The sequence below is a fragment of the Chiloscyllium punctatum genome, chromosome 27 (genome assembly GCF_047496795.1).
Source record: "Chiloscyllium punctatum isolate Juve2018m chromosome 27, sChiPun1.3, whole genome shotgun sequence".
NCBI lineage: Eukaryota > Metazoa > Chordata > Chondrichthyes > Orectolobiformes > Hemiscylliidae > Chiloscyllium > Chiloscyllium punctatum.
In genome coordinates, this window is record NC_092765.1 from 18,897,350 (window position 1) to 18,911,743 (window position 14,394).

The window sequence follows — 14,394 nt, forward strand, 5'->3', positions numbered from 1 at the left end:
CCTTTTCAGTAGAAATATCAAAAAGCTGCATTGTAATCAATGAGAATGTCTGACATACAGTTCAAGTTCCCAAACATTGTATCGGTTACAAATTTGCATATAATTAGATTTCTGGCTCAAATTCCCACATTGTGATTTGCATAGTTCTGCCTCCAAATCAAAATGTTTTCCTGATTTGATCAACATCCAGGAGATTTATTTCTGGTCTAATAGGCCATTCTGTTCCTCTGAAGGCATCACAGTCAAGTTCTGCTCCAGAGTTTGGCTTTATAATCTAGGTTGATATTCCCATTGCTAGCACTGAGTAAGTAGTTCACTACTGGCAGCCCCAACCTTTTAATAAGATGTTAATGCTGAGTCCTGCCTGACCTCTCAGAGGCACAGGAAAGATTGCACAACTTTGTTTTGAAGATTAGCAGGGAAGTGCCCTAACTAATACTAACCCTTAATCGACATAACCTAAAAAAAATACAACTTGGTCATTTATCATGCTTTTGTTCATGAGATATAGATGTGCATAAATCAACTGCAACATTTCAGGAGCTGAGTAATGAGTTCAGGAGCAGACTTGTACATCTGAGGGATTTTAGCCATTTCCCTGAACACATCTAACAGTAATACTGACACAAGGGCATGATTCCCATTGTTCACAATGCTGTTTACTCACAAGGAGTTAATGTAGTGCTAGAGGACCACTCTCTCATTATAAAGAAACAACTGATAGTGAATTGAACATGAAGGCCAGTGCACCTCAGGATAAGTGTTTATTCACCTATGGGATGTGAGCAACACTGGCTGGACCAGCATTTATTACCCATTCCTAGTTGCCTTTGAAAAGGTGGTGGTGTACAAAAATTCACAATATCACCAGCAAGACAGTTCCAGGAGTTTTGACCCAGTGACAAGTCAGGATGGTGAGTGGCTTGGAGGGAACTTGCAGCTGGTGGTGTTCCCATGTATCTGCTGCCCTTGTCCTTCTAGATGGTAGTGGACATGTGTTTGGAATGTGCTACCTGAGGATCTTTCGTGAATTTCTGCAGTGCGTCTTGGAGATAGTACACACTGCTGCTACTGTGCATCAGTGTTGGAGAGAGTGAATCTTTATGAAAATGGTGTCAATCAAGTGGGTTGTTTTGTTCTGGACAGTGTCATGTTTCTTGAGCGTTGTTGGAGTTATACCCATCCACGCATGAGTATTCTAACACACTCCTGACTGGTGTCTTGTAGATGATGGACAAGCTTTAGAGAGTCAGGAGGTGAGTTACTCACAGCAATATTCCTAGCTTCTGACTTAATCCTGTATCCATTGTATTTACATGGCCAGACCAGTTCAGTACCTGGTCAATCATAAACTGCAGGATGTTGATAGTTGGGGGATTAGGTGATGACAAAACCATTGAAAGTCAAAAGATAGTGCTTAGATTGTCTCTTCCTGGTGATAGTCATTGTCTGGATTTTGTCTAGTGTGAATGTTACTTGCCACTTAGTGGGGAGGTAATGGCATAGAGGTATTATCACTGAACTGTTACTTCAGAGATCCAGCCCATGTTCTGGGGACCTGCGTTCAAATCCTGCCATGGTAGATGGTGGAATTTGAATTAAACAAAGCAAATCTGGAATTAAGGGTCTAATGATGACCATGAATCTGCTGTCGATTATTGGAAAACCCATCAGGTTCAATAATTTCTTTTAGGGAAGGAAACTGCCATCCTTACCTGGTCTGGCCTATATGTGACTCCAGACCCACAGCAATATGGTTGACTCATAACTGCCCATGGGCAATTAGGGACGGGCAATAAATGCTGGCCTAGCCAGCGCCCACCTCATCCAATGAATGAATAAAAAAAAGCTTGTCAACCCAAGCCTGGATATTAGGGCATAGGCTGCTCCAGTATCTGAGGAGTTGTGCATGGTACTGAACATTGTGCAATTATTGTCAAACATTCCTACTCTGGCCTTATGATTGAGCGAGGGTCATTGATGAAACAGCTGAAGATAATTAGGCCTAGGACACTACCTGAGGAACTTCTTCAATCTATCCTCATACTAATTGCTTAACTAATTGCTTTCTCAACCTGTCCTGCCAACATCAGTAATCTGTGTGCAAAAACATCCAGGTCACTCTGCTCCTGCAACGATTTTAGAATTGTATCATCTATTTTATATTGTCTTTCATTTCACTTCCTACTAAAATAGATCACCTCACACTTCTCTGCATTGAATCCCAAATGACACTTATACACCCATTCCAACAACTTGCCTATGTTCTTTTGGAATACTATATTGTCTACTTCCAAGTTTATGATTCTTCCAAAACTCATGTCATCTGCAAACTTTGAAATGGACCCCTGCGCGCCAAGATCTAAATCATAGATATGTATCACAAAAAGCAGGATTTAAAGTCCCTGACGAAGTCTACTGCAAGGCTTTCCTCCAGCCTAAAAAATATCTATTGACCACTTCTCTCTGTTTCCTATCACTCAGCCAATTTGTGCCCATGTTGCTACTGTCCCTTATATTCCATGACCGATTAAGTGTGTTGAGTGGAACTGTATTGAAGACTTTCTGAAAGTCCATGTTCACCACATCAAAAGCATTACCCTCATTGAGCTTTTCTGTTACCTCTTCAAAACTTCAGCAAGTTAGCTGAAATTATTTGCCCATGAGAAGTCAATGCTTTCTCTTTCTAATCAACCTACATTTTCTCCTTGTAACGATTTATTCTATTAGTGAGTTTTGAGAAGATGTGTAGCTCAGGTTGAGGTTCTGGATGTAGGTTTGCTCGCTGAGCTGAAAGGTTTGTTTCAGGCATTTCATCACTATACTAGGTAACATCAACATATCCAGAGAATCACTGATGATGTTACCTAGCATGGTGATGAAACGTCTGAAAACAAATCTTTCGGCTCAGCGAGCAAACCTACATACATCAATTCTATCTCAAGTAATTGCTTCTTGAAGCTTCCTCTCCACTGAAGTTAAACTGACTGATCTGTAATCCTTACAACCTTTCTGGAACCAGGCTGTAATGTTTGCAATTTCCCGTCTCCAGGGGCACTTCCCTCGAATCTAGGAAAGACCAAAAGGTTATGGTCAGCACCCTGCCATCTTCACTCTCACTTCTTCAAAATCCTTGGATGAACCTCATCAGATCCCAGTGCCTTGCCAATAGTTTATTCAACACTTCCTCCTTATCAATCTTGAACCAATCTAGTGACAGAGTTTCTTCCTCAGTTACTATGGGTTGGGTAGCATCTTCCTCTTTGGAAAGACAAGCCCTCAACCATGCCCACTCCCTCAATGTGTAAATCCCCTTTTGTTTTCTACCAGAATGTCTATAGAAGACTTTGGGGCACCCCTTTATGTTGGTTGTCAGTCTTTTCTCACAATTCTTCTTTATTTTTTCATTTCCCCTCTAAACCTTGTGTATTTCTCTTGGTTGTCGGTTGTATTTTCCACCTGACACCTACCATAAGCACATATTTTTCTCCTTTATCATAATCTCCTATGTCATCCAGGGAGCTCTGGACTTGTTTGTCATACCTTTCCCCTTTGAGGCAATATACCTCAAATATACCCGAACCATCTCCTCTTTGAAAGTAGCCCATTGTTAACTTTGTCTTGTTCCCACCAACCTCTCAATTCAATCAATCAAACTCTCTCCACTAAATTATTCCTCTTATTCTGGATCAATGCTTGTCATTCTCTACCATTGTCCTGACTCTTAAACAGCATGATCACTGTCTCCTAAATGTTTCCCCACTGACACTTAATCCACTTGAACCACCTCATTTCCAAGAAACAGGTCCAACGATACATCCTTCCTTGTTGAATTGGACATACACTGCTACAGGAAGTACTCCTGAATGCAATCCAAGAATACTTGCCCTTCACTGCCCCTTAAACTACCAGTATCTCAGCATATTTTGGTGTAATTGAAATCCACCCCCTTTATAACAATGATAATGTTGGCATCTCTCTGTAATTTCCTTGTAGATTTGTTCTTTTACATCTTTCCATCTAGCTGGTGGATTAGTGATCACATCTAGCAATGTAATTGTCCCTCTTACGTTCGTTAGCTTTAGCCAAATTGAGTCTGTTCTTGAACCCTCAGAGACATCCTCCACCATATAAATGTTGTTGTTGTGAGTTAGCTAGCCCTCGAAAGATTGAAATTTTTGCAAGTCTATTTATGTTAGCAGTCAGCCCTTCAATATCCTAAGGGGATCCTGAGATTGGCAGCCAGACCACCCACTTGTTTTAAGGAGCAAACTTCTGCAATGATGAGTCACAATATTTAGTGGACGTAGACCCCCAATAGCAATTTTGAGATGCAAATGTACAAAGGACTGCACAGTTCTCGTTTCACTCACTCGCAGCAGCAATTGTATTCTTCCCTCCTCAATTAATGTATTAGATTCCCTATAGTATGGAAACAGGCTCTTTGGCCCAATAAGTCCACACCGACCCTCCAAAGAGCAACCCACCCGGACCCCTTTCCCTATATTTACTCCTGACTAATGCAGCTAACAGTATGGACAATTTAGCATGGCCAGTTCACCTTACCTGCTCATCTTAGGACTGAGGGAGGAAACCCACACAGACACGAGGAGAATGTGCAAACTTCACACAGACAGTCTTCTGACTCTGGAATCGAACCTGGGTTCCTGGCACTATGAGGCAGCAGTGCTAACCAATGAGCCACCGTGTTGCAACACCTGCCTCTCCCCATTTGATTTATTCCCTTCCTCTAATAAATATTGATATTTCCCACACCCTATCACTATTAATGGCAGTCTACTCAATCTCTCCTTCAATGATCCCAAGGCCTTTCTTTCTTCCCCTTACTCCAGAGTATGTCAAATGGCTGTAGCCCACTTCACCACACTCCTGACATAACTCCTCACAAAGCTGCTGCTTTAATCAACTCTCATTTCTAGATATTTCTTTTGCTGTGATTTCTCTGTACAGATATGGTTAATTTCATTCTCATTTCAACCTTTGCCTCCATCCCTCGATCTTGTTCAGCAGGTTCCGCGGGGTAAAGCTAGTTCAAGTCAGGACAAAAAAACAGGTGTACAGTAAACCAGCAGCTGATATTTCATTACTGTACACCCAATCTTCATTTTATTGAATTGCACAGAACAATTTCTGCTATTCAGCATCACTTTTACCTGAATCAAAATTTTAAAATTGTATAATATTTCCTAAGTCAATAGTAAACAAAAATTGGTACATTGACCATAAACCTATTTCACTCTCCAGGACTGCGCCAGCTACTATGTCTCTTGCTGGCTTTGAACCCAGTTTGGATTCATCCTACCATATCCCATGGAGACTGTGTAATGGTGTTACACAGAAAGATCTGAAAGATCTTATCTATAGTTCCATAGAACTACGGCAAGAATAGAACAATAGTTTTATGCAAATCACTTCAGGGAAGCAAGCCAAAGCCTGGTATAACATACTCGGTTTATAATGATGTATAGATAAGCTAATGAAACAGGAAGTTGCATGATTGATGAAATTTAATGGAGACACATGTGCAATGATTAGTATTGAAAAGAAAAATGAGCAAGGGCATTATAAACTAAAGATTGCAATTATAAAGGGAGTGCAAAATCAAGAAGAGCTGAACATTACTTACAGAAATCTTTGAAATTGACAAGTTGAAAAGGCAATCGAAAAGGCATTAAAATCTTTGGATTTATCAATTCAGATTCAAGTTCAAAACTAAGCAAGTTATGTTAATAATTTGTAAGTAACCGGTTAGCCCTCCTCTGATTATTGTGTCAATTTCTAGGCAGCATATTTTAGGAGCAATACTATGGCCTTAGTAAAGGTACAGAGTTTACAGACATATGAACAACCAAATGGACAAGGAAGAAGAATAGGTTACTCGGTCCTTTGAGCCTGCTAAGATGAGCTGGAAGCATTCCAGAGATTAATTATTTCATTTTTGTGAGACTAAAGAAGCTATAATTACTCTTCTGAAAGTAAGAATGGTAAAGAGTAGATTTAATAGTAATTTTCAAAATTATATGAGATTTTGACAGAGCTCATAGGGAAAAACAGTTCCATTCACAAGGTAGTCAGTAAGTAATAAAAGAAAACATGCTTCAAAAATATGTATTCCACAGCTTCTGAAAGTCCTATAAGATTTGCAGCTGAAGAAGTATTTTTAAAGAGGAATCACCAATGTAATGTGGTGAAAGACACAGCCAATCTGTACACGACATGACCCCCAAACAGTACTGTATTAAGTGATCATTTGTTTTCTCATGATGTAGGTTGGGATGCTCTTTACAAATGATCCTGAGCCTGATCCTTTTTTGTTAACTTTTCTCTTTATCTTGGACTCATTTCGCAATGCTTATCTGTACATATGTGTTGCATTATTATTTTGTTTTGCATTTAGTAACTAATAAACTCACTTGTATTAATTCAAGAAAGCCTGGTCCGATTGGTTCCTTTTAAAGCATAAATTCATGTGGTATAGGAGAAAGATATTCACAACGGAGGGAACATTGTACATTGAGGTTGTTTGAACCAACCGAGGGGGAAGATGAAGAAGGGAAGCCAGTTATCCCTTCTCATCCAGGAGTGTGACAATTTGGGATATCTCATATGGTAACATAATACTATCAGATTTCAGCATAGTGTGCTTCAAGTGGTCCCTGGGATAAGATGAAACACGAAACTGTTGTACCCTTGGGTGATATGCTATGATACAATGATGATATCATGAGCATGTCTCTTAAATGAATACTGACATATTGATCATGAGATATAATACAACAAAGGATGAACATTGGACAGAATTCAGTGGAGAACTCCCCTGCTTTGCTTCAAATAATATTATGGTATATTTTATAACCACTTAAGAGGGTAGATGTGGCCCTTCTTCTTACATTGTGTTTCATGGAATATGGGCTTATTTTCTCATCCAAATTTCCCTTGTGAAGTTACCAGTGAGCAGCTGCAGTCTGTGTGGAGAAGTACTCCCAGAGTTGTGTTCGGGAGGAAATTCCCAGATTTTGACTCTGCAACAATGGTGATATATTTCCAAGTCAGGCTAGTGAGGGAGGTTGTGATGTTCCCAGATCCCCATGTATCTTGTTTTTAGGTACCAGAAACCACAGGTTTGGGATTTGTTAATCATTGAAATCCAACCTGAAGATGGTCAACAATGAAGTCACATTGAGCCAATGGTGGAAGGAATGAATGTTTATGGTTGTGGAAGGGGTGCTGATTAAATGGCTGTGGATGGTGTTGAGCATCTTGTGTGTTGTTGGGGCTGCATTCGTCCAAGCAAGTGAAGAATACTCCTTCACATGCCTGACAAGTGTAGGTGATGGACAGGCATTGGAGAGTTAGGATCTGAAACTCTCTGTCAGAGTGGCACTCTCTCAGCAGTGCACTGTAATGTCAAATTTGTTCATCTCTCAAAGAGTATGTGCAGACACAACAGACCAAATAATCTCTCACTGAGTTGTAAATTTCCACCAATTTTATGACTCATTTCTGCATTTTCAGATCTCTGGAGGAAATAAGTGAAAGTTCTAAAAAGTAGCAAAATTCTGCAATTACTTATATCCTTAGTTTTGTTTTTAATATTTTTATATTATGTATTTTTTTTTCAAATTGTCCTAAAAATGACCTGTCTGAAGTGGAAGTATTAAAGAGCATACATGCTGCTCTTGTTTTTCTATCTGTCAGTCCAGCCTGACAGAGTTAACAAGGAACAAAATAGAGATGAGCGAATAGTTGCTCCACTAGATGTGCTCAGAAAATGTCACTATTAATTTAAGTGAATAAATGTGTTGAGTTGTCAAGTGAAGTGAAATGAATATGGAGGTGACTTCACTATCTCTGATTGCTTCCAACTCCTGATTCCTGCCTCATCAATGGGAGAGAAAGCTGTTGTCAGGCAGATTAGGCGATCAGCAGACAGTGGTGGAAACTAAAACAAAGGGTAAATGTGAACGGGAAAATGCAGCACTGACTAATTATTGACACACAGGGTATGGCAGTGTTTGAATAAGTGAACAGAAACACAAACTGTTCCCAGGAAAGGCGGTGAGATCCTTGTTATTTGACCCACAGCATCCTGCTGTCACTTTTCACTGGTTCTTTCTGTTCCATTTTCAAAATTGTAAACAGTTCACATTGAAGGAAGAATTGTTTCCAGTGGCAGAAAAGTCAGTACGCTGAAGACATAAATGGTAAATGATTGACAGAAGAACATGGGACAGCATGTAGAAACACGCTTTTGCACAACAATTTGAGATAATCAGATAATATGAAAAGGTTATGGAAACACAGTCAATTATAACATTTAGAAGAGATTTGAGAAATACCTAAAAACAAAATTAGAGTGCTATAAGGAAAGAATATGGAAGCTGGATATCTTGGATTGAAGTCATGGGCCAGCACTGTAGAATGGGCTGAATAACCTCAATTTGTGCTGTTTCAATAAATGATTTTGTGACGATTCTGGATTTGGTGAAAATGATGGCTTGGAAAGCTCTGCTTCCTTACTGTCGGATAATTCTCTTGATGTAAAAACTTGTTTTTCTACAAATAGTGATGAAAAATCAATAAGCACTCCATTGCTATAAATTACTGAGGTTGTGAAGGTCTGTATATAAATGCAAGTTCCTATTTATCCTGCTCATCAAGTGTTAATGTGTTGCTGATTCCTGGGCGTGTTTCTGGGGTCCAAATGGTTCTTACCACAGACAGAAAGAATGGTTGAGGCTGATATACCAAGGAATACATGAACTTGTGTTTCAAATAAAATGCCAGGTTTGCACTCATCAGAAACCTGTATTACTGATCCCACCAAGTTTAACATGTTCAGTCACGAGAGGGCATAGCTTTAGAGTGAGGGGCAGGAAATTCAGAGGGGGTCTGGCAAAAACCTTTTTCACTCAGGAGGCGGTGGGAATCTGGAATGCATTTCTGGGAAGTTAGTGGAAGCCAGAAACATTACAAACCTTAAAAAATATTTGGATGTGTCCCTCAAATATCATAACATTCAAGGATATGGGATAAATACAGGAAATTGGGATTAGCGTGCCTTTACTGGTAGTTATGTTGGTATAGATTCGATGGGACGAAGGGTTTTTTTGCTCACATATGAATCTATGAATCTATAAATGGAAGGTTTACTCAGTTGCCTGCAACCTTAAGGAGCTATTCAGTAATGACCATCCAACTGAAAAGTCTGGCATGTCCACAGGTTGTAATGAGGCAGAGAGGAGGGTACATGGACCTCTCCAGGACAGTTAGGGCTTGGCAATAAATGCTGGCCTAGCCACTGAGGCCTACATCCCCTGAACAAATAAACAAAAATCCCAGTCTTACAAAGGAATCCACGTTAACATTAAAAAATTATTGTGAAACTTTCTGGGTCTGGGCCCGTTTGCCTCCCTTGATTACTGGCTTCATGCACTTCTCATTCCTTGTTCCTGTCTGACACTATTTCCAAGCACTTGTATCTCCTCGAGTCACCCAAACATTAGTCTTTCTGGCTCTGTGTGGTTACAACTCATTTAATTACAATAAGGCTGAGGAAGCAGTCACCCGCCATTGCTTATTTTGTGGATTGCGCCTGCTGCTTTTGTGTGTTCGTGTTTCAGCACACCCTTTGACTATTGACTATTTCTGTGGTGACTTGTTACCTACCTCTTGATTCTCCTGCTCCTCGGATGCTGCCTGACCTGCTGTGCTTTTCCAGCACTACTCTAATCTAGAGTATGGTTTCCAGCATCTACAGTCCTCACTTTTGCCCCTACCTCTTATGTCTCCACAAAGCAATCTGGAACATTCCAATTCTGGCACCACACTGCAACGTCACAACATCTCTGAGCTACAGACACTGACAACACCATTCTCCAGCCTAGCAACAATTGCATCCCACACCTTCCTCTTGCTGAAATGTCCTTCTTTCTCTAATCTCTTTTAGTATACACTGATTATTTCTTATCCCTGATATTTCAAACTGCATCTAAACTCTTTTCAACTCTCCCCAGATCTCTACTCCCCTATCATTTCCCAATAATCTTCATAAAGTCTACTCAATCCTCAAGCTAGTCATCTTCCATGGTTCTCTCTACTTGAGGAATTGATATTTGAACAAGACCGCTATCTTTCTCATACACCTCAGCTCTCCTTTAATCTCACAATCCTTTCCCTTATATTAGCTTCCTCAATAACTTCTCCCCATCTCCTCATTCCTGATGCTGCACTTAGTACAACACTTCAGATACTGTAGCTTTGCCAGAATTCTTGTTTCTGGTGCTTTTTGCTCAGCAAATCAATTACTGAGATCCACCTCTGTCATTCTCAACTTCCTCAATGCCTTCACATTTTATATTGCTATTGACGGTGGTGACTTATCAAGCATCACCCCCATTTCCAGTTTCTGAAATGCAGAGGAGGTGGTTCTGGGGATGGAATAGAGGAATGGGGCCAGATGGGGTTGTGGGGGCAGGGATTCACCTTGCATTGAGTTGAAAGATCTTATAGCAAAAAATAAGCCAGTAAATCCAACTGCTCTTTGCTGGGATTTCTGCTTTCCATGAACTCCCCCATCCCCTCTTGATTTCGCTCTATTAACATAGCTCTCTATTTGTTTCTGCCTCTGCACTTACCTTGGTTCCTCTGAAATGTATTCACATTAAGTACTCCATGACTTATAGCATTGCACATTCCAATGATATTCTGTGTGAAGGGTTTTCCTGAATTCCGTATTGGATTTATTAGTAACTGCCAAATATTTATGTACCTAGTTTTTGCATAACTGGAAACATCAATTCAATAATCACCCGATTTAGTCATTTCAGAATTTTACTGAGCACCGTTAAATTACCTCTCAGTCTCTCATTTATACAAATAAATGCTGTAATCTGTTCAATCTCCCCTGATAGTTATAACCTCTCAGTTCTGGGAACATCAATGTAGATTTTTTTATAAATCTTCTGCACTGCCTTGAGGACAGTTGGTGCACAATCAGTCTGCCACAATTGTTAGGTGGCACAGATTTTGTCTGGAGAGAATTTGGTGGCAGGTGGAGTTTGATGTGGGGTAGTGTGAGGATCCAGGATCGTTGGAACAGAGGGATTCTAAATGTTAAGAAACTGTAAGCAAAGCAGGAGTGGAGAGAATCGTGGACCCATGTATATAACTCATGCTAAACAAGTAGACAAATACAAAAAAAGTTAACAATGATGGGAATGTTGGTCCTTATATTTGAGATAGAATGTGATTCAATTGGCGCCAAGGTTTGTAAAGATGTGGTCAAACTACACTAGAACACTTCTAGTTACCTTATAGAATGTATCAGCTGTGAAAAGGATGCATTACAGATTTATCAGCTATCACATGATATCAAGAAATTACCAAAGGCACTGTGCACTGCAAAGGCTACGGGCCCTGACAACAATAGTTTTCCAGCAATGGTACTGAAGTCCTCAGAATTTGATGTGCCCTAGCCAAGCTGTTCCAGTAAAGCTATGACACTGTTATCTATCCGGCAATGTGGAAAATTGTCTAATTACACCTTATTCACAAAAAAGAGACAAATCAAACTGAGTCAACTACCCCCACCTGTATACTCTGAATCATTAACAAAGATGATTAGCAATGCTTACAAGCAACACTTAGTAAAAATGGACACTGAGTTTGCATTTCAGCTGGTCTACTCAGATCCTGACCTCATTAAAGTCTTGGTCCCTACATGAACAAAGAGCTAAACTCCAGGTGTGAGGTAAGCGTAACTGCCATCAAGGCAACATTTGACTGAGTTTGAGATCAAGGAGACATGAGCAAAATTCGAGTCAATGGGAATCAGAGAGAAAACTCACCACTGTTTCTAATCACATACAGCACACATGAAGATTGTTGGAGTACAATCATCTCAGTCTCAGATTGTCATTGCAGGAGTTCCCCAGGGTTGAGTGCCTGGTCCAACCATCTTCAGCTGCTTCATTAATGACTTGTCTCCATTAATAGGTCAGAAGTAAAATAAGCACTACCGCACTTAGGCGGTAGTGTGGGGATAGAAAAGAAAAAAAAGAAAAAAAAAAAAATAGGTCAGAAGTCTGGGCTTTTCCTGAAGACTTTTGCTGGCCACAGAACAGGTCAGAGGCAAGAAATTCTGCAGCAAGTGACTAACTTCCTGATTCCCCAAATCATTTCCACCATCCAAAAGGCCCAAGTGAGGAGTATAATGAAATATTTGTCCTCTTGCACGGATGAGTGTGACTATAAGAGCAGCAAATGAGTGAGAATAATACTTACCTGTAAGTTCAGATGCATCTTGACTCAGAACTACATTGCCAGCCTTTCAGAATGCCTGGGTTAAAATCCTGTCACGCCCTTCCTAATGGCACTGTAGGTGTGTCTACCGCACATGCACAAAAAGTGGTTCAAAAAGACACCTTCTCAAGAGCAATCAGGAATGGGAAAAAAATGCTGCTGTCACCAATCTTACATTCAATGAATCAATAAGAACGTAGAACATAAGAACTAGGAGCAGGAGTGGCCCAACATTTCAACTTCCCCCTCCCACTCTGCCGAGGACATGGAGGTCCTGGGCCTCCTTCACCGCCGCTCCCTGGAGGAAGAATGCCTCATCTTCTGCCTTGGAACACTTCAACCCCAGGGCATCAATGTGGACTTCAACAGTTTCCTCATTTCCCCTTCCCCCACCTCACCCTAGTTCCAAACTTCCAGCTCAGCACTGTCCCCATGACTTGTCCTACCTGCCTATCTTCTTTTCCACCTATCCACTCCACCCTCTCCTCCCTGACCTATCACCTTCATCCCCTCCCCCACTCACCTATTGTACTCTACGCTACTTTCTCCCCACCCCCACCCTCCTCTAGCTTATCTCTCCACGCTTCAGGCTCACTGCCTTTATTCCTGATGAAGGGCTTTTGCCCGAAATGTCGATTTCGAAGCTTCTCAGATGCTGCCTGAACTGTTGTGCTTTTCCAGCACCACTAATCCAGAATCTGGTTTCCAGCATCTGTCGTCATTGTTTTTACCTCGGAGCAGGAGTAGGCCATCCGGCCCTTTGAGCCTGCTCCGCCACTCAATAACATCATGGCTGATGTTTTTATGGACTCAGATACAATTACCCACATTCTCACCATATCCCTTAATTCCTTTATTTTTCAAAAAAACATCTACCTTAGTTTTAAAAATGTTTACTGAAGTAGCATCAACTACTTCACTGGGCAAGGAATTCCATAGATTAACAACACTCTGGGTGAAGAAGTTCCATCTCAATTCAGTCCTAAATCTGCTCCCCCTAATCTTGAGGCTGTGCCCTCTTGTCCTAGCTTCACCCACCAGTGGAAACATCCTCTTTACTTCTATCTTATCCATTCCCTTCATAATTTTATATGTTTCGATAAGTTCCTGCCTCATTCTTCTGAATTCCAATGAATATAATCCCACTCTACTCAGTCTCTCCTTATAAGTCAACCCCCTCCACTCCAGAATCTACCTAGTGAACTCCTCTGCACCCCCTCTAGTGCCAGTGCATCCTTTCTTAAGTAAGGAGGCCAAAACTGCACACAGTACTCCAGGTGTGGCCTTACCAGCACCCTTTACAGCTGTGACATTACCTCTCTGCTTTTAAACTCAATCCCTTTAGCAATGAAGGACAACATTCCATTTGCCTTCCTAATTACCTGTTGTACCTGCAAACCAACCTTCTGTGATTCATGCACAAGGACACCCAGGTCCCTCTGTTAAGCAGTATGCTGCAAATTTTTACCATGCAAGCAATAATCGTTTTTACAGTTACTCCTACCAAAATGGATGACTTCACATTTATTAACATTGTATTCTATCTGCCGGACCTTTGCCCACTCACTCAACGTATCTATGTTCCTCTGCAAAGTTTCACAGTCCTCTGCACACTTTGCTCTGCCACTCATCTTAATGTCATCAGCAAATTTTGACACCGTACACGTGGTCCCCAATTCCAAATCTTCTATATAAATTGTAAATAATTGCGATCCCAACACCAATCCCTGAGGCACACCACCAGTCACTGATTGCCAGCCAGAATAGAACTTATTTATCCTCACGCTTTGCTTCCTGTTAGTCAACAAATCCTCTATCCATGCTTATAATTTACCCATAATGCTATGTATCCTTATCTTATGCAGCAGCCTCTTGTGCTGAGAATTATAAACAATGCATCAAATTGTGAGGTTGAACTATGGATACCAGGCCTGCATTTTCTTAATATAATAGACTATAGCGTGATCTAACTGAGGTCTTTGAGATGGTTGAAACTTTTTTTAGATAGATAGAGAGAAATGGTTTCCCCTGAAGACAAGTGCAGAACAAAGGTGCGGTAAGGGTTAAGTT